The 17,615-nt window shown below is 61.0% G+C and overlaps 1 long non-coding RNA gene across 1 annotated transcript in view; it reads left to right on the plus strand.

The window, feature by feature from the left end:
• Nucleotides 1-3,695: 3,695 nt before the first annotated feature.
• The window catches only part of LOC144483556 (uncharacterized), a 20,236-nt gene continuing 6,316 nt past the window's right edge, over nt 3,696-17,615 (plus strand). Inside the window, exons 1-3 of the long non-coding RNA XR_013496015.1 lie at nt 3,696-3,815; nt 12,860-12,935; nt 14,560-14,700. This is a non-coding gene — a long non-coding RNA (uncharacterized LOC144483556). The remainder of the gene's footprint in view (nt 3,816-12,859; nt 12,936-14,559; nt 14,701-17,615) is intronic.

The raw sequence follows: 17,615 nt of genomic DNA on the forward strand, positions 1-17,615 counted from the left end.
CCCTCGCCGCTCCCTCACTAACACCCACTCCCCTCACCCCTCCCTCACGAACACCCTCTCCCCCTCCCCCCTCCCTCACTAACACCCTCTCCCCCTCCCCCCTCGCTAACACCCTGTCCCCCTCGCCCCTCCCTCAGAAACACCCTCTCCCCCACCCCCCCTCGCTAACACCCTCTCCCCCTCGCCCCTCCCTCAAAAACACCCACCCCCCCTCGCTAACACCCTCTCCCCCTCACCCCTCCCTCACTAACACCCTCTCCCCCTTGTCCCTCCCTCACTAACACCCTCTCCCCCTCGCCCCTCCCTCGCTAACACCCTCTCCCCCTCGCCCCTCCCTCGCTAACACCCTCTCCCCCTCGCCCCTCCCTCACTAACACCCACTCCCCTCACCCCTCCCTCATGAACACCCTCTCCCCCTCGCCCCTCCCTCACTATCACCCTCTCCCCCTCGTCCCTCCCTCACTAACACCCTCTCCCCCTCGTCCCTCCCTCGCTAACACCCTCTCCCCCTCGCCCCTCCCTCACTATCACCCTCTCCCCTCGCCCCTCCCTCGCCAACACACTCTCCCCCTCCCCCCTCCCTCACTAACACCCTCTCCCCCTCCCCCCTCGCTAACACCCTGTCCCCCTCGCCCCTCCCTCAGAAACACCCTCTCCCCCACCCCCCCTCGCTAACACCCTCTCCCCCTCGCCCCTCCCTCAAAAACACCCACCCCCCTCGCTAACACCCTCTCCCCCTCACCCCTCCCTCACTAACACCCTCTCCCCCTTGTCCCTCCCTCACTATCACCCTCTCCCCTCGCCCCTCCCTCGCCAACACACTCTCCCCCTCCCTCACTAACACCCTCTCCCCCTCCCCCCTCGCTAACACCCTGTCCCCCTCGCCCCTCCCTCAGAAACACCCTCTCCCCCACCCCCCCTCGCTGACACCCTCTCCCCCTCGCCCCTCCCTCAAAAACACCCACCCCCCCTCGCTAACACCCTCTCCCCCTCACCCCTCCCTCACTATCACCCTCTCCCCCTCGTCCCTCCCTCACCAACACCCTCTCCCCCTTGCCCCTCCCTCACTATCACCCTCTCCCCCTCGTCCCTCCCTCACAAACACCCTCTCCACCTCGCCCCTCCCTCGCTAACACCCTCTCCCCCCCTCCCTCACTATTACCCTCTCCCCCTCGTCCCTCCCTCGCTAACACCCTCTCCCCCTCACCCCTCCCTCGCTATCACCCTCTCCCCTCCCCCCTCCCTCACTAACACCCTCTCCCCTCCCCCCTCCCTCACTATCACCCTCTCCCCCTCGCCCCTCCCTCGCTATCACCCTCTCCCCTCCCCCCTCCCACACTGACACCCTCTCCCCCTCGCCCCTCCCTCACTATCACCCTCTCCCCCTCGTCCCTCCCTCACCAACACCCTCTCCCCCTTGCCCCTCCCTCACTATCACCCTCTCCCCCTCGTCCCTCCCTCACCAACACCCTCTCCCCCTCGGCCCTCCCTCACAAACACCCTCTCCCCCTCGCCCCTCCCTCGCTAACACCCTCTCTCCCCCTCCCTCACTATTCCCCTCTCCCCCTCGTCCCTCCCTCGCTAACACCCTCTCCCCCTCGCCCCTCCCTCGCTATCACCCTCTCCCCTCCCCCTTCCCTCACTAACACCCTCTCCCCTCCCCCCTCCCTCACTATCACCCTCTCCCCCTCGCCCCTCCCTCGCTATCACCCTCTCCCCTCCCCCCTCCCACACTGACACCCTCTCCCCCTCGCCCCTCCCTCACTATCACCCTCTCCCCCTCACCCCTCCCTCACTAACACCCTCTCCTCCTCGCCCCTCCCTCACTATCACACTCTCCCCCTCGTCCCTCCCTCACCAACACCCTCTCCCCTTGCCCCTCCCTCACTATCACCCTCTCCCCCTCGTCCCTCCCTCACCAACACCCTCTCCCCCTCGCCCCTCCCTCACAAACACCCTCTCCCCCTCGCCCCTCCCTCGCTAACACCCTCTCTCCCCCTCCCTCACTATTACCCTCTCCCCCTCGTCCCTCCCTCGCTAACACCCTCTCCCCCTCGCCCCTCCCTCGCTATCACCCTCTCCCCTCCCCCCTCCCTCATTAACACCCTCTCCCCTCCCCCCTCCCTCACTATCACCCTCTCCCCCTCGCCCCTCCCTCGCTATCACCCTCTCCCCTCCCCCCTCCCACACTGACACCCTCTCCCCCTCGCCCCTCCCTCACTATCACCCTCTCCCCCTCACCCCTCCCTCACTAACACCCTCTCCCCCTCGTCAACCCTCGCTAACACACTCTCCCCCTCGCCACACCCTCACTATCACCCTCTCCCCCCTCACCTCTCCCTCACTATCACCCTCTCCCCCTTGCCCCTCCCTCACTAACACCCTCTCCCCCTCGCCCCTCCCTTGCTAACTCCCTCTCCCCTCATCCCTCCCTCACTAACACCCTCTCCCCCTCGTCAACCCTCACTAACACCCTCTCCCCCTCGCCCCACCCTCACTATCACCCTCTCCCCCCTCACCTCTCCCTCACTAACACCCTCCCCCCCTTGCCCCTCCCTCACTAACACTCTCCCCCTCCCTCACTAACACCCTCACCTCCTCATCCCTCCCTCACTAACACCCGCTCCCCCTCGCCCCTCCCTCACTATCACCCTCTCCCCTCATCCCTCCCTCACTAACACCCGCTCCCCCTTGCCCCTCCCTCACTAACACCCTCTCCCCTCATCCCTCCCTCACTAACACCCGCTCCCCCTCGCCCCTCCCTCACTATCACCCTCTCCCCCTCGCCCCTCCCTCACTATCACCCTCTCCCCCTCGCCCCTCCCTCACTAACACCCTCTCCCCCTCACCCCTCCCTCACTATCACCCTCTCCCCTCGCCCCTCCCTCACTATCACCCTCTCCCCCTCGCCCCTCCCTCACTATCACCCTCTGCCCTCGCCCCTCCCTCACTATCACCCTCTCCCCCTCGCCCCTCCCTCACTATCACCCTCTCCCCCTCGCCCCTCCCTCACTAACACCCTCTCCCCCTCACCCCTCCCTCGCTAACACCCTCTCCCCCTCCCCCCTCCCTCACTAACATCCTCTCCCCCTCCCCCCCTCGCTAACACCCTCTCCCCCTTGTCCCTCCCTCACTAACACCCTCTCCCCCTCGTCCCTCCCTCACTAACACCCTCTCCCCCTCGTCCCTCCCTCACTAACACCCTCTCCCCTCGCCCCTCCCTCGCTAACACCCTCTCCCCCTCGTCCCTCCCTCACTAACACCCTCTCCCCCTCGCCCCTCCCTCGCTAACACCCTTTCCCCCTCGCCGCTCCCTCACTAACACCCTCTTCACTCACCCCTCCCTCACTAACACCCTCTCCCCATCGTCCCTCCCTCGCTAACACCCTCTCCCCCTCGCCCCTCCCTCGCTAACACCCTCTCCCCCTCGTCCCTCCCTCACTAACACCCTCTTCACTCACCCCTCCCTCACTAACACCCTCTCCCCCTCGTCCCTCCCTCGCTAACACCCTCTCCCCCTCGCCCCTCCCTCGCTAACACCCTCTCCCCCTCGCCGCTCCCTCAATAACACCCTCTCCCGCTCGTCCCTCCCTCACTAACACCCTCTGCCCCTCGCCGCTCCCTCACTAACACCCTCTCCTCCTCGCCCCTCCCTCATTAATGCCCTCTCTGCTTTGCCCATTCCCTGGTCCGGCAGGTGGCAGGGAGACGGCCGATGCCCCGAGGCTGGCAGTGCCGGGAGCGGAGTGTCTGCGGGACCCCGAGGCTGCGGCATGCTGGACAGAGTCAGCGGGTGAACCGGCGAGGGAGTTCAGGTACAGCATCACTGCTTCTTCCCTCCCTCCCCCCTCTGTCCCTCCCTTCCTCTGTCCCTGCCTCCTTCCCTCCCTCCCATCCGTCCATCCGTCCCTTTCTGCCTCTATCCCTCTGTCCCTCCCACCGTCTGTCCCACCCTCCATTGCTCCACAATCCATCCCTCACTACCTCCCTCCGTCTCTCCCTCCGTCTCTCCCTCCGTCTCTCCCTCCATCTCTCCCTCCGTCTCTCCCTCTGTCTCTCCCTCCGTCTGTACTCCGTCTCTCCCTCCCTCTGTCCCTCCCTCTGTCTGTCCCTCCCACCGTCTGTCCCTCCCACCGTCTGTCCCTCCCTCCGTCTGTCCCTCCCTCCGTCCCTCCCTCCCTCTGTCTGTCCCTCCCTCCGTCTGTCCGTCCCTCCCTCCCTCTGTCTGTCCCTCCCTCCGTCTGTCCGTCCCTCCCTCCCTCTGTCTGTCCCTCCCTCTGTCTGTCCCTCCCTTTGTCTGTCCCTCCCTTTGTCTGTCCCTCCCTTTGTCTGTCCCTCCCTCTGTCTGTCCCTCCCTCTGTCTGTCCCTCCCTCCGTCTGTCCCTCCCTCCGTCTGCCCTTCCCTCCGTCCCCTGCTCCCTCTGTCCCCTGCTCCCTCCGTCCCCTGCTCCCTCCGTCCCTCGCTCCTCACTAATCTAATCAGAATGCTGTGAGGTTGCTGCCATTGTAGAATAGCCCTAATTTAGTTGGCAAAATATCCAATCGGGGTAAATGTAAACTTCACACTTCCCAACCCACTCTATTTTGTGTAATTTCCACGAGACAGTCTCCCTCTTTTCCTATTTTATTTTGGATTGGATTAACAATTCATATTGATTGCTGCAAAGTTTAAAACACAAAGATTCATCCAGTTTAGGAGTGAATGGGTTAACTTTCTGCTTGTCTCAAACTTCTTTACGGAAATCTTTGGCAATATGCCATTTTTACACAGAAAGCAATTTTTGACCTTGGAGCTGTATCTTTTTCAACCCATTTTTAAATAAATGACTCCCTTTTAGTTATAATCTTTTTTGTAAGTTCTGCATTGTTAAATTACCGTTTAACTCTTACTTTTCTTTTTCTTTAAAGTTGTATCTTCTATATTTTACAACTTATCCGTCTTTTGTCTACCAATTAATTCTTCAGTATTTTAAATGGTCTGTTTTAATTAATTAATAAGAGCGTGGCATTGTTGCACCAATATCTCAGCAAAACTAACTCCCTTTATCTTAGTTCCCTGTTTTACGCGCCCTTCACTGTATAATCAGCATGTCTTTGTGGAAACCTGCTGTATGTGGGTAAGTTGCTATCCCGACCCACACTTTTGCGCCGAAACTCTTTAAAACTCCATATAATCAGCGCGCCCTGTTTTTGGAACCTGCTGTAAGTGGGTAAGTTGCGATCCTTACCCCCACTGCTGCGCCAATAAACCTCTCTTTTTTTAAAAGATTTTTTTTTTGCCTTTGTGACCCACAAGGGTTACGGATGTCTGACGGATCCGGTGAGCGTCTCCCCCTCTACTAAAAAAGGTGAGCAATATAAAGCATGTACTCACCGTTCCGGGGAAGTGTTCACTCGACCATCAGCTCGAAGGTCATCCCGTATCATCGCCAAATTGTTGTGGGAAATTCTTTTAGGCGGCCTGATTAATTTAAAGACTTTTCATTAAACGTTTCATTTCACAAAGGCAAAAAAAGGTCTTTTCAGTTCAATGAAATTAAAATATTGACATGTTAGAATCAAAAACATTACAAATTAACAATATTCAGAGCAACATACAATTAAGACAAGACAGATCTCATTTTGGCCAAAATGGGAGATCAATGGTTCCACCGACACAGCGAATGCGCTCGCAGCTTTCACAAAAGATCTCAGATTTCATGCCAAACAGCAGAATTGGTTCTAGTTTTCGTTATCAGATTAATCAGCTCAGCTCTTAATTAAAAGCAATTTCATTCATTCACTGTTCTGTCGATCTAACAATGGCTGTCCTTCAATCAATTATATTTTGACACCTTCAAATACTGATCTGTCCTTCGTCTGTCCGTTTTACAGAAGGTCTCTCCCAAAAATGGCTTCTTATGATTCAGCGTTTCTCTAACCAGTTTAAACCACTCGAATACCAAAACACACCTTTATCTTTTGGTATTATCACCCGACCTGAGTCATTTACTTTGTTGCATAATTTGTGCCCGACTTGTGCTGATACCTTTCATGAAAACGGCTTTCATTTTACTGGCATGATACAAATTCATTTTTTAGAGACATTATTAAAATGCGACTTAAATATTCTGTATTATTCTCAAACCACATTAAAACATTAGCTGCTAATTATCATCATGCTGGGTATTTAGAATTAATCAGAATTCTCAACTACGCTGCCTCCCCCCTCGCTCGCTGCCTCCCTCCTCGCTCGCTGCCTCCCCCCTCGCTCGCTGCCTCCCCCCTCCCTCGCTGCCTCCCCCCTCGCTCGCTGCCTCCCCCCTCGCTCGCTGCCTCCCCCCTCGCTCGCTGCCTCCCTCCTCCCTCGCTGCCTCCCCCCTCGCTCGCTGCCTCCCCCCTCGCTCGCTGCCTCCCCCCTCGCTCACTGCCTCCCCCCTCGCTCGCTGCCTCCCCCCTCCCTCGCTGCCTCCCCCTCGTTCGCTGCCTCCCCCCTCGCTCGCTGCCTCCCCCCTCCCTCGCTGCCTCCCCCTCGTTCGCTGCCTCCCCCCTCGCTCGCTGCCTCCCCCCTCGCTCGCTGCCTCCCTCCTCCCTCGCTGCCTCCCCCCTCGCTCGCTGCCGCCCCCCTCCCTCGCTGCCTCCCCCCTCGCTCGCTGCCTCCCCCCTCGCTCGCTGCCTCCCCCCTCGCTCACTGCCTCCCCCCTCGCTCGCTGCCTCCCCCCTCCCTCGCTGCCTCCCCCCTCGCTCGCTGCCTCCCCTCTCGCTCGCTGCCTCCCCCCTCCCTCGCTGCCTCCCCCCTCGCTCGCTGCCTCCCCCCTCGCTCGCTGCCTCCCCCCTCGCTCGCTGCCTCCCCCCTCGCTCGCTGCCTCCCTCCTCCCTCGCTGCCTCCCCCTCGTTCGCTGCCTCCCCCCTCGCTCGCTGCCTCCCTCCCTCGCTGCCTCCCTCCTCCCTCGCTGCCTCCCCCCTCGCTCGCTGCCTCCCCCCTCGTTCGCTGCCTCCCTCCTCCCTCCTCCCTCGCTGCCTCCCCCCTCACTCGCTGCCTCCCCCCTCGCTCGCTGCCTCCCCCCTCGCTCGCTGCCTCCCCCCTCGCTCGCTGCCTCCCCCCTCGCTCGCTGCCTCCCCCCTCGCTCGCTGCCTCCCCCCTCGCTCACTGCCTCCCCGTCGCTCGCTGCCTCCCCCTCGCTCGCTGCCTCCCCCCTCGCTCGCTGCCTCCCCCCTCGCTCGCTGCCTCCCTCCCTCCCTCGCTGCCTCCCCCTCGTTCGCTGCCTCCCTCCTCCCTCGCTGCCTCCCCCCTCGCTCGCTGCCTCCCCCCTCGTTCGCTGCCTCCCTCCTCCCTCCTCCCTCGCTGCCTCCCCCCTCGCTCGCTGCCTCCCCCTCGCTCGCTGCCTCCCCCCTCGCTCGCTGCCTCCCCCCTCGCTCGCTGCCTCCCCCCTCCCTCGCTGCCTCCCCCCTCGCTCGCTGCCTCCCTCCCTCGCTGCCTCCCTCCTCCCTCGCTGCCTCCCCCCTCGCTCGCTGCCTCCCCCCTCGCTCGCTGCCTCCCCCCTCGCTCGCTGCCTCCCTCCCTCGCTGCCTCCCTCCTCCCTCGCTGCCTCCCCCCTCGCTCGCTGCCTCCCCCCTCGCTCACTGCCTCCCCCCTCGCTCACTGCCTCCCCCCTCGCTGCCTCCCCCCTCGCTCACTGCCTCCCCCCTCGCTCACTGCCTCCCCCCTCGCTCGCTGCCTCCCCCCTCGCTCGCTGCCTCCCCCCTCGCTCGCTGCCTCCCCCCTCGCTCGCTGCCTCCCCCCTCGCTCGCTGCCTCCCCCCTCGCTCGCTGCCTCCCCCCTCCCTCGCTGCCTCCCCCCTCGCTCGCTGCCTCCCCCCTCGCTCGCTGCCTCCCCCCTCCCTCGCTGCCTCCCCCCTCGCTCGCTGCCTCCCTCGCTCGCTGCCTCCCCCCTCGCTGCCTCCCCCCTCGCTCGCTGCCTCCCCCCTCGCTCGCTGCCTCCCCCCTCGCTCGCTGCCTCCCTCCCTCGCTGCCTCCCTCCTCCCTCGCTGCCTCCCCCCTCGCTCGCTGCCTCCCCCCTCGCTCACTGCCTCCCCCCTCGCTCACTGCCTCCCCCCTCGCTGCCTCCCCCCGCGGTCACTGCCTCCCCCCTCGCTCGCTGCCTCCCCCCGCGCTCACTGCCTCCCCCCGCGCTCACTGCCTCCCCCCTCGCTCGCTGCCTCCCCCCTCCCTCGCTGCCTCCCCCCTCGCTCGCTGCCTCCCCCCTCGCTCGCTGCCTCCCTCGCTCGCTGCCTCCCTCCTCCCTCGCTGCCTCCCCCTCGCTCACTGCCTCCCCCCTCGCTCGCTGCCTCCCCCCTCCCTCGCTGCCTCCCCCCTCCCTCGCTGCCTCCCCCCTCGCTCGCTGCCTCCCTCGCTCGCTGCCTCCCTCCTCCCTCGCTGCCTCCCCCCTCGCTCGCTGCCTCCCCCCTCGCTCACTGCCTCCCCCTCGTTCGCTGCCTCCCTCCTCCCTCGCTGCCTCCCTCCTCCCTCCTCCCTCGCTGCCTCCCCCTCCTCGCTGCCTCCCCTCCTCCCCTCCTCCTCGCTGCCTCCCCCCTCGCTCGCTGCCTCCCTCGCTCGCTGCCTCCCCCCTCCCTCGCTGCCTCCCCCCTCGCTCGCTGCCTCCCTCGCTCGCTGCCTCCCCCTCCCTCGCTGCCTCCCCCCTCGCTCGCTGCCTCCCCCCTCGCTCGCTGCCTCCCCCCTCCCTCGCTGCCCTCTCCCCCTCGCTCGCTGCCTCCCCCCTCGCTCGCTGCCTCCCCCCTCGCTCGCTGCCTCCCCCTCGCTCGCTGCCTCCCCCTCGCTCGCTGCCTCCCCCCTCCCTCGCTGCCTCCCCCCTCCCTCGCTGCCTCCCCCCTCCCTCGCTGCCTCCCCCCTCGCTCGCTGCCTCCCCCCTCGCTCGCTGCCTCCCCCCTCGCTCGCTGCCTCCCCCCTCGCTCGCTGCCTCCCCCCTCGCTCGCTGCCTCCCTCCTCCCTCGCTGCCTCCCCCTCGCTCGCTGCCTCCCTCCTCCCTCGCTGCCTCCCCCCTCGCTCGCTGCCTCCCTCCTCCCTCGCTGCCTCCCCCCTCGCTCACTGCCTCCCCCCTCGCTCGCTGCCTCCCCCCTCCCTCGCTGCCTCCCCCCTCGCTCGCTGCCTCCCCCCTCGCTCGCTGCCTCCCCCCTCGCTCGCTGCCTCCCTCCTCCCTCGCTGCCTCCCTCCTCCCTCCTCCCTCGCTGCCTCCCCCCTCGCTCGCTGCCTCCCCCCTCGCTCGCTGCCTCCCCCCTCGCTCACGCTCACTGCCTCCCTCTCCCTCGCTGCCTCCCCCCTCGCTCGCTGCCTCCCCCCTCGCTCGCTGCCTCCCCCCTCGCTCGCTGCCTCCCTCCTCCCTCGCTGCCTCCCCCTCGCTCGCTGCCTCCCCCCTCGCTCGCTGCCTCCCTCCTCCCTCGCTGCCTCCCTCCTCCCTCCTCCCTCGCTGCCTCCCCCCTCGCTCGCTGCCTCCCCCCTCGCTCACTGCCTCCCTCTCCCTCGCTGCCTCCCCCCTCGCTCGCTGCCTCCCCCCTCCCTCGCTGCCTCCCCCCTCGCTCGCTGCCTCCCTCCTCCCTCGCTGCCTCCCCCTCGCTCGCTGCCTCCCCCCTCGCTCGCTGCCTCCCTCCTCCCTTGCTGCCTCCTTCGCTGCCTCCCTAGCTCCCATCTCTCCCTCCCTTGCTCCCTCTCTCCCTCGCTCGCTCCCTCCCTCGCTCCCTCACTCGCTCCCTCCCTCGCTGCCTCCCTCGCTCCTTTGCTCGCTCCCTCCCTCGCTGCTTCCCCCCTCGCTCGCTGCCTCCTTCGCTGCCTCCCTCGCTGCCTCCCTCTCTCCCTCCCTTGCTCCCTCCCTCCCTCCCTAGTTCCCTCCCTTGCTCGCTGCCTCGCTCGCTCCCTCCCCCGGTCCCTCCCTCACTCCCTCCAGCAGCACACTGGCACAGTGGTTAGCACTGCTGCCTCACAGTGTCAGAGATCCGGCTTCAATTCCTGGCTTGGGTCACTGTCTGCATGTTCTCCCCGTGTCGGCGTGGGTTTCCTCCCACAGTCCAAAAGATGTGCTGGTTAGGCGCATTGGCCATGCCAAATTCTCCCTCAGTGTGACCCAAACAGGTGCCGGAGTGTGGTGACTAGGGGATTTTCACAGTAGCTTCATTGCAGTGTTAATGTAAGCCTACTTGTGACTAATAAATAAACTTTCCCACACTCTGTCCATCCCCCTCCCTTTCTCCCTCCCTCTGTCACTCCCTCCCCATAAACCCATCAGATATAGGAGCAGAATTAGGCCATTTGGCCCATCGAGTCTGCTCCGCCATTCCATCATGGCTGATATGATTCTCATCCCCATTCTCCTGCCTTCTCCCCGTAACCCTTGACCCCCTTATTGATCAAGAACTGATCTATCGCTGTCTTAAAGACACTCAATGACCTGGCTTCCACAGCCCTCTGTGACAATGAGTTCCACAGATTCACCGCCCTCTGGCTGAAGAAATTCCTCATCTCAGTTTTAAAGGAGCGTCCCTTCACTCTGAGGTTGTGCCCTCGAGTTCCCGTCTCTGCCACGAGTGGAAACATCCTTTCGATGCGCATTCCATCTCGGCCTCTCAGTATTCTGTAAGTTTCAATTAGATCCCTCCTCATCCTTCTTAATTCCATCGAATATTGGCGCAGAATCTTCAACCGTTCCTCATATGACAAACCCTTCATTCCTGGATCATTCTTGTGAAGCTCCTCTGGACCCCCTCCAAGGCCAGCACATCCTTCCTTAGGTATGGGGCCCACAACTGCTCACAATATTCCAAACGGGGTCTGAACAGAACCTTAAGGCCAGAACCTTCAGACACTGTCCCTCCCTCTGTCCCTCCCTCCCTCTGTCCCTCCCTCCCTCTGTCCCTCCCTCCCTCTGTCCCTCCCTCCCCCCTGTCCCTCCCTCCCCCCTGTCCCTCCCTCCCCCCTGTCCCTCCCTCCCCCCTGTCCCTCCCTCCCCCCTGTCCCTCCCTCCCTCTGTCCCTCCCTCCCCCCTGTCCCTCCCTCCCTCCTGTCCCTCCCTCCCCCTGTCCCTCCCTCCCCTGTCCCTCCCTCCCTCTGTCCCTCCCTCCCTCTGTCCCTCCCTCCCCCGTCCCTCCCTCCCCCCTGTCCCTCCCTTCCCCCCTTGTCCCTCCCTCCCTCTGTCCCTCCCTACCCCCTGTCCCTCCCTCCCTCTGTCCCTCCCTCCCTCTGTCCCTCCCTCCCTCTGTCCCTCCCTCCCCCCTGTCCCTCCCTCCCTCTGTCCCTCCCTCCCTCTGTCCCTCCCTCCCCCGTCCCTCCCTCCCCCGTCCCTCCCTCCCCCCTGTCCCTCCCTTCCCCGTCCCTCCCTCCCCCCGTCCCTCCCTCCCACCTGTCCCTCCCTCCCCCGTCCCCCCCTCCCCCGTCCCCCCCTCCCCCGTCCCCCCCTCCCCCCGTCCCCCGTCCCCCCTCCCCTATCCCTCCCTCCCCCGTCCCTCCCTCCCTCCTACCCGTCCCTCCCTCCCCCTGTCCCTCCCTCCCCACTGTCCCTCCCTCCCTCTGTCCCTCCCTCCCTCTGTCCCTCCCTCCCTCTGTCCCTCCCTCCCCCCGTCCCTCCCTCCCTCTGTCCCTCCCTCCCCCCGTCCCTCCCTCCCTCTGTCCCTCCCTCTGTCCCTCCCTCCCCCCTGTCCCTCCATCCCTCTGTCCCTCCCTCCCCCCTGTCCCTCCCTCCCTCTGTCCCTCCCTCCCTCTGTCCCTCCCTCCCCCTTGTCCCTCCCTCCCTCCCTCCCCCTTGTCCCTCCCTCCCCCCCTCCCCAGTGTCCCTCCCTCCCCCCTGTCCCTCCCTCACCCCCGTCCTTCCCTCGCTCCCTCCTTCCCTCGCTCCCTCCTTCCCTCGCTCCCTCCTTCCCTCACTCCCTCCTTCCCTCGCTCCCTCCTTCCCTCGCTCCTTCCTTCCCTCGCTCCCTCCCTCCTTCCCTCCCTCCCTCCGTCCCTCCCTCCCTCCGTCCCTCCCTCCGTCCCTCCCTCCGTCCCTCCCTCCGTCCCTCCCTCCGTCCCTCCCTCCGTCCCTCCCTCCGTCCCTCCCTCCGTCCCTCCCTCTCTCTGTCCCTCCCTCTCTCTGTCCCTCCCTCTCTCTGTCCCTCCCTCTCTCTGTCCCTCCTCCCTCTGTCCCTCCCTCCCTCTGTCCGTCCCTCCCTCTCTCTGTCCCTCCCTCCCTCTGTCCCTCCCTCCCTCTGTCCCTCCCTCTCTCTGTCCCTCCCTCTCTCTGTCCCTCCCTCCTTCTGTCCCTCCCTCCCTCTGTCCCTCCCTCCCTCTCTCTGTCCCTCCCTCCTTCTGTCCCTCCCTCCCTCTGTCCCTCCCTCCCTCCCTCTGTCCCTCCCTCCCTCCCTCTGTCCCTCCCTCCCTCCCTCTGTCCCTCCGTCCCTCCCTCTGTCCCTCTGTCCCTCCCTCCCTCTGTCCCTCCCTTTTCCTTTCGTCCCACCTCCTCCCCCACCGCACCTTCTTCCCTACCGCCACACCACCATCCTTCTGCCCTCCCACTGTCCCTCCCCTCCCTCTGCAGCTCCTGCCTCCCTATTCCCTCTGCCCATCCCCCCTTTGTCTGTCCTTCTCTCCCTCTCCTTCCTGAACCTTTCCCTCACTGTGACCCCTCCCTCACTCCCTCTCCACCCCCATGTCCACTCCCTCCACTACATCCTCCCCTCCCCACATCCCACCTTCTATCCCTTCCCCTCCAATCACTTCTATCTTCCTCCATTCCCCCTCCTTTAGCCTCCATCCACCTCCCTCCATACCCATGCCTACTGCTCTCTGTCGCTCTCCCGCTCTCGCTCTCTCAGTCTCCCTCACTCCCTCCCTCTCTAATGTTTTTTCTCCTCTCTCTCAGTGCCTTCCTCTATCTAAATGACGAGTTTGAAGGAGGTGAATTTTTCTTCACGGATTCTGATGGAAAAATTACCTCAGTGAGTGACAATCATCAAGATAATTCATAATGATCCTGTCCTGGGAGTGTTTGATGGGGACAGTGTAGAGGGAGCTTTACTCTGTATCTAACCCCGTGCTGTACCTGTCCTGGGAGTGTTTGATGGGGCAGTGTAGAGGGAGCTTTACTCTGTATCTAACCCCGTGCTGTACCTGTCCTGGGAGTGTTTGGTGGGGACAGTGTAGAGGGAGCTTCACTCTGTATCTAACCCCGTGCTGTACCTGTCCTGGGAGTGTGTGATGGGGGACAGTGTAGAGGGAGCTTTACTCTGTATCTAACCCCGCCCTGTACCTGTCCTGGGAATGTTTGGTGGGGACAGTGTAGAGGGAGCTTTACCCTGTATCTAACCTCGTGCTGTACCTGTCCTAGTAGTGTGTGATGGGGGACAGTGTAGAGGGAGCTTTACTCTGTATCTAACCCCGTGCTGTACCTGTCCTGGGAGTGTTTGGTGGGGACAGTGTCGAGGGAGCTTTACTCTGTATCTAACCCCGTGCTGTACCTGTCCTGTGAGTGTTTGGTGGGGACAGTGTAGAGGGAGCTTTACTCTGTATCTAACCCCGTGCTGTACCTGTCCTGGGAGTGTTTGATGGGGACAGTGTAGAGGGAGCTTTACTCTGTATCTAACCCCGTGCTGTACCAGTCCTGGGAGTGTTTGGTGGGGACAGTGTAGAGGGAGCTTTCCTCTGTATCTAACCCCGTGCTGTACCTGTCCTGGGAGTGTTTGATGGGGGACAGTGTAGAGGGAGATTTACTCTGTATCTAACCCCGTGCTGTACCTGTCCTGTGAGTGTTTGGTGGGGACAGTGTAGAGGGAGCTTTACTCTGTATCTAACCCCGTGCTGTACCTGTCCTGTGGGTGTTTGGTGGGACAGTGTAGAGGGAGCTTTCCTCTGTATCTAACCCCGTGCTGTACCTGTCCTGGGAGTGTTTGATGGGGACAGTGTAGAGGGAGCTTTACTCTGTATCTAACCCCGTGCTGTACCTGTCCTGTGAGTGTTTGGTGGGGACAGTGTAGAGGGAGCTTTACTCTGTATCTAACCCCGTGCTGTACCTGTCCTGGGAGTGTTTGATGGGGACAGTGTAGAGGGAGCTTTACTCTGTATCTAACCCCGTGCTGTACCTGTCCTGGGAGTGTTTGATGGGGACAGTGTAGAGGGAGCTTTACTCTGTATCTAACCCCGTGCTGTACCTGTCCTGGGAGTGTTTGATGGGGGACAGTGTAGAGGGAGCTTTACTCTGTATCTAACCCCGTGCTGTACCTGTCCTGGGAGTGTTTGATGGGGACAGTGTCGAGGGAGCTTTCCTCTGTATCTAACCCCGTGCTGTACCTGTCCTGGGAGTGTTTTATGGGGACAGTGTAGAGGGATCTTTACTCTGTATCTAACCCCGTGCCGTACCTGTCCAGGGAGTGTTTGATGGGGCAGTGTCGAGGGAGCTTTACTCTGTATCTAACCCCGTGCCGTACCTGTCCAGGGAGTGTTTGATGGGGACAGTGTAGAGGGAGCTTTACTCTGTATCTAACCCCGTGCTGTACCTGTCCTGGGAGTGTTTGGTGGGGACAGTGTCGAGGGAGATTTACTCTCAGTCACTTGTTTCTGTTCCAGGGGGAGATTTTGCCCAAGTGCGGCCGTTTGGTGACCTTCAATTCGGGGAGTGAGAATTCGCACAGCGTTCACAGTGTGACTGGGGGTCAGCGCTGTGTAATCGCTCTGTGGTTTACTCACGATTCTAGACACAATGAAGAGGTCAGTATCTCTCTCTTTCCCTGTCTCTCTCCCTCTCTGTCTCTCTCTCCATCTCTCTCTCTCCCTCTCCCTCTCCCTGTCTTGCTCTCCCTGTCTCTCTCTCCCTGTCTCTCTCTCCCTCTACACGTCTCTCTCTCTCCCTCTCCCCATCTCTCTGTCTCCCTCTCCCTGTCTCTCTCTCCCTCTCCCCATCTCTCTCTCTCCCTCTCCCTGTCTCTCTCTCCCCCTCCCTGCCTCTCTCTCCCTCTCCCTGTCTCTCTCTCCCTCTCCCTCTCCCTGTCTCTCTCTCCCTGCCTCTCTCTCCCTCTCCCTGTCTCTCTCTCCCTCTACACGTCTCTCTCTCTCCCTCTCCCCATCTCTCTCTCTCCCTCTCCCTGTCTCTCTCTCCCCCTCCCTGCCTCTCTCTCCCTCTCCCTGCCTCTCTCTCCCTCTCCCTGTCTCTCTCTCCCTCTCCCTGTCTCTCTCTCCCAGTCTCTCTCTCTCCCTCTCCCTGTCTCTCTCTCTCCCTCTCCCTGTCTCTCTCTCTCCCTCTCCCTGTCTCTCTCTCCCATTCCCTGTCTCTCTCTCTCCCTCTCCCTGTCTCTCTCTCTCTCTCTCTCTCCCTCTCCCTCTCCCGGTCACTCTCTCCCTCTCCCTGTCTCTCTCTCCCTCTCCCTGTCTCTCTCTCCCTCTCCCTCTCCCTGTCTCTCTCTCTCCCTCTCCGTCTCTCTCTCCCTCTCCCTGTCTCTGTCTCCCTCTCCCTGTCTCTCTCTCCCTCTCCCTGTCTCTCTCTCCCTCTCCCTGTCTCTCTCTCCCTCTCCCTGTCTCTCTCTCCCTCTCCCTGTCTCTCTCTCCCTCTCCCTGTCTCTCTCTCTCCCTGTCTCTCTCTCCCTCTCCCCGTCTCTCTCTCTCCCTCTCCCTGTCTCTCTCCCTCTCTCTGTCCTGGGCATGTTTGATGGGGATAGTTAAGATGGAGCTTCATTCTGTATCTAACCCCGTGCTGAACCTGTCCTGGGAGTGTTTGATGGGGGACAGTGTATCACAGAATCAGAGATTACTACATGCAGGAGAGGCCCTTCGGCCCATTGAGTCGGCACCAACCCATGAAATGCCCTGACCTGCCCACTAATCCCACTTGCCAGCACTTGCCTGATAACCTTGAATGTTATGATGTGCCAAGTACTCATCCAGGTAACTTTTAAAGGATGTGAGGCATCCCGCCTCCCCCACCCTCCCAGGCAGCGCATTCCAGACCATCACCACCCTCTGGGTAAAAAGATTCTATCCTCCGATCGCCCCGAAACCTCCCACCCCTCAGTTTTAACTTGTGTCCCCTAGTAACTGACCCTTCAACTAAGGGGAACAGCTGCTCCCGATCCACCCTGTCCATGTCCCTCATAATCTTGAACACCTCAATCAGGTCTCCCCTCAGTCTTCTCTGCTCCAACGAAAACAACCCAAGCCTATCCAACCTCTCTTCATAACCTAAATGTTCCATCCCAGGCAGCATCCTGGTGAATCTCCTCTGCATCTCCTCTCGTTCAATCACGTCCTTCCTATAATGTGGCGACCAGAACTGCACACAGTGCTCCAACTGTGGCCTCACCAAAATTCTATACAACTCCATCATGACTTCCCTGCTTTTGTAATCTATACCCCGATTGATAAAGGCAAGTGTGCCATATATTTGCCTTTTTCACCATCCTATTAACCTGCCTTTCCGCCTTCAGAGATCTGTGGACAAACAAGCGAAAGTCCCTTTTGTTCTTCGGAACTTCCCAGTGTCAGACCTTTCATAGTATTCTTCCTTGTCAAATTCCTCCTTCCAAAGTGATCACCTCACACATATCAGGGTTAAATTCCATCTGCCACTTCTCAGCCCATTTGACCATCTTGTCTATATCTTCCTGTAACCCAAGACAGTCAACCTCACTGTTAGCCACCCGGCCAATCTTTGTATCATTGGTAGACTTACTGATCCTACCCCCCCACATAGTCAGCTATGTCATTTATATAAATGACGAACAATAGGGGGCTCAGTACGGATCCCTGTGATACGCCACTGGTCACTGGCCTCCAGTCACTGAAGCAGCCGTCTGTCACTACCCTCTGTCTCCTGCTGCTAAGCCAAGGTATCCACCTTGTCAGATCATCCTGTATCCCATGTGCATTAGCCTTCTTCATAAATCTTCCATGTGGCACTTTGTCAAAGGCTTTGCTGAAATCCATGTAAACTGTATCAACCGCACCTCATCCACACACTTAGATACATGCTCAAAAAATTCATTCAAGTTTGTTAGGCATGAGCTCCCTCTGACAAACCACGCTGACTCTCCCTAATCAAACCTTACCTCTTCAAATGGAGGTAGATTCTCTCCTTCAGAATCTTCTCCAGTAGTTACCCACTGACAGGCGTGAAGTCACTGGTCTGTAGTTCCCTGGCTTGTCCCTATAACCTTTCTTAAATAGTGGGACCACTTTAGCCGTACTCCAGTCCTCTGGCACCTCCCCGGTGGCAGGAGGAATGGAAAATTTGGGCCCCTGCAATTTCCTCCCTCGCCTCCCACAACAGCCTGGGACACAATCCATTCGGACACTTTTAAGCCCACCAATACCCCCAATACCTTGTCACTCCCGATGATAATTTTCTCTAGAGCCTCACAGTCTGTCTCCCTGAGGTCCATAACTACCTCCTCATTCTCATGGCTGAAGAGAAACGTGAAATATTCATTTAACACCCTACCAATGTCCTCTGCCTCCACCCACAGATTTCCCCCTTGGTCCCGAATGGGCCCCACTCTTTCCCTGGTTATCCTAGTTCCTTTGATATACTCATAGAATATGTCAGGATTTTCCCTACTTTCTCATACCCCTCTTTGCTCTCCCAATTAATTTTTTAAGCTCCATTCTGCACTTGCTGTACTCCACGAATGCCT

The sequence above is a fragment of the Mustelus asterias genome, unplaced genomic scaffold, assembly GCF_964213995.1.
Source record: "Mustelus asterias unplaced genomic scaffold, sMusAst1.hap1.1 HAP1_SCAFFOLD_76, whole genome shotgun sequence".
In the NCBI taxonomy this organism is placed as follows: domain Eukaryota; kingdom Metazoa; phylum Chordata; class Chondrichthyes; order Carcharhiniformes; family Triakidae; genus Mustelus; species Mustelus asterias.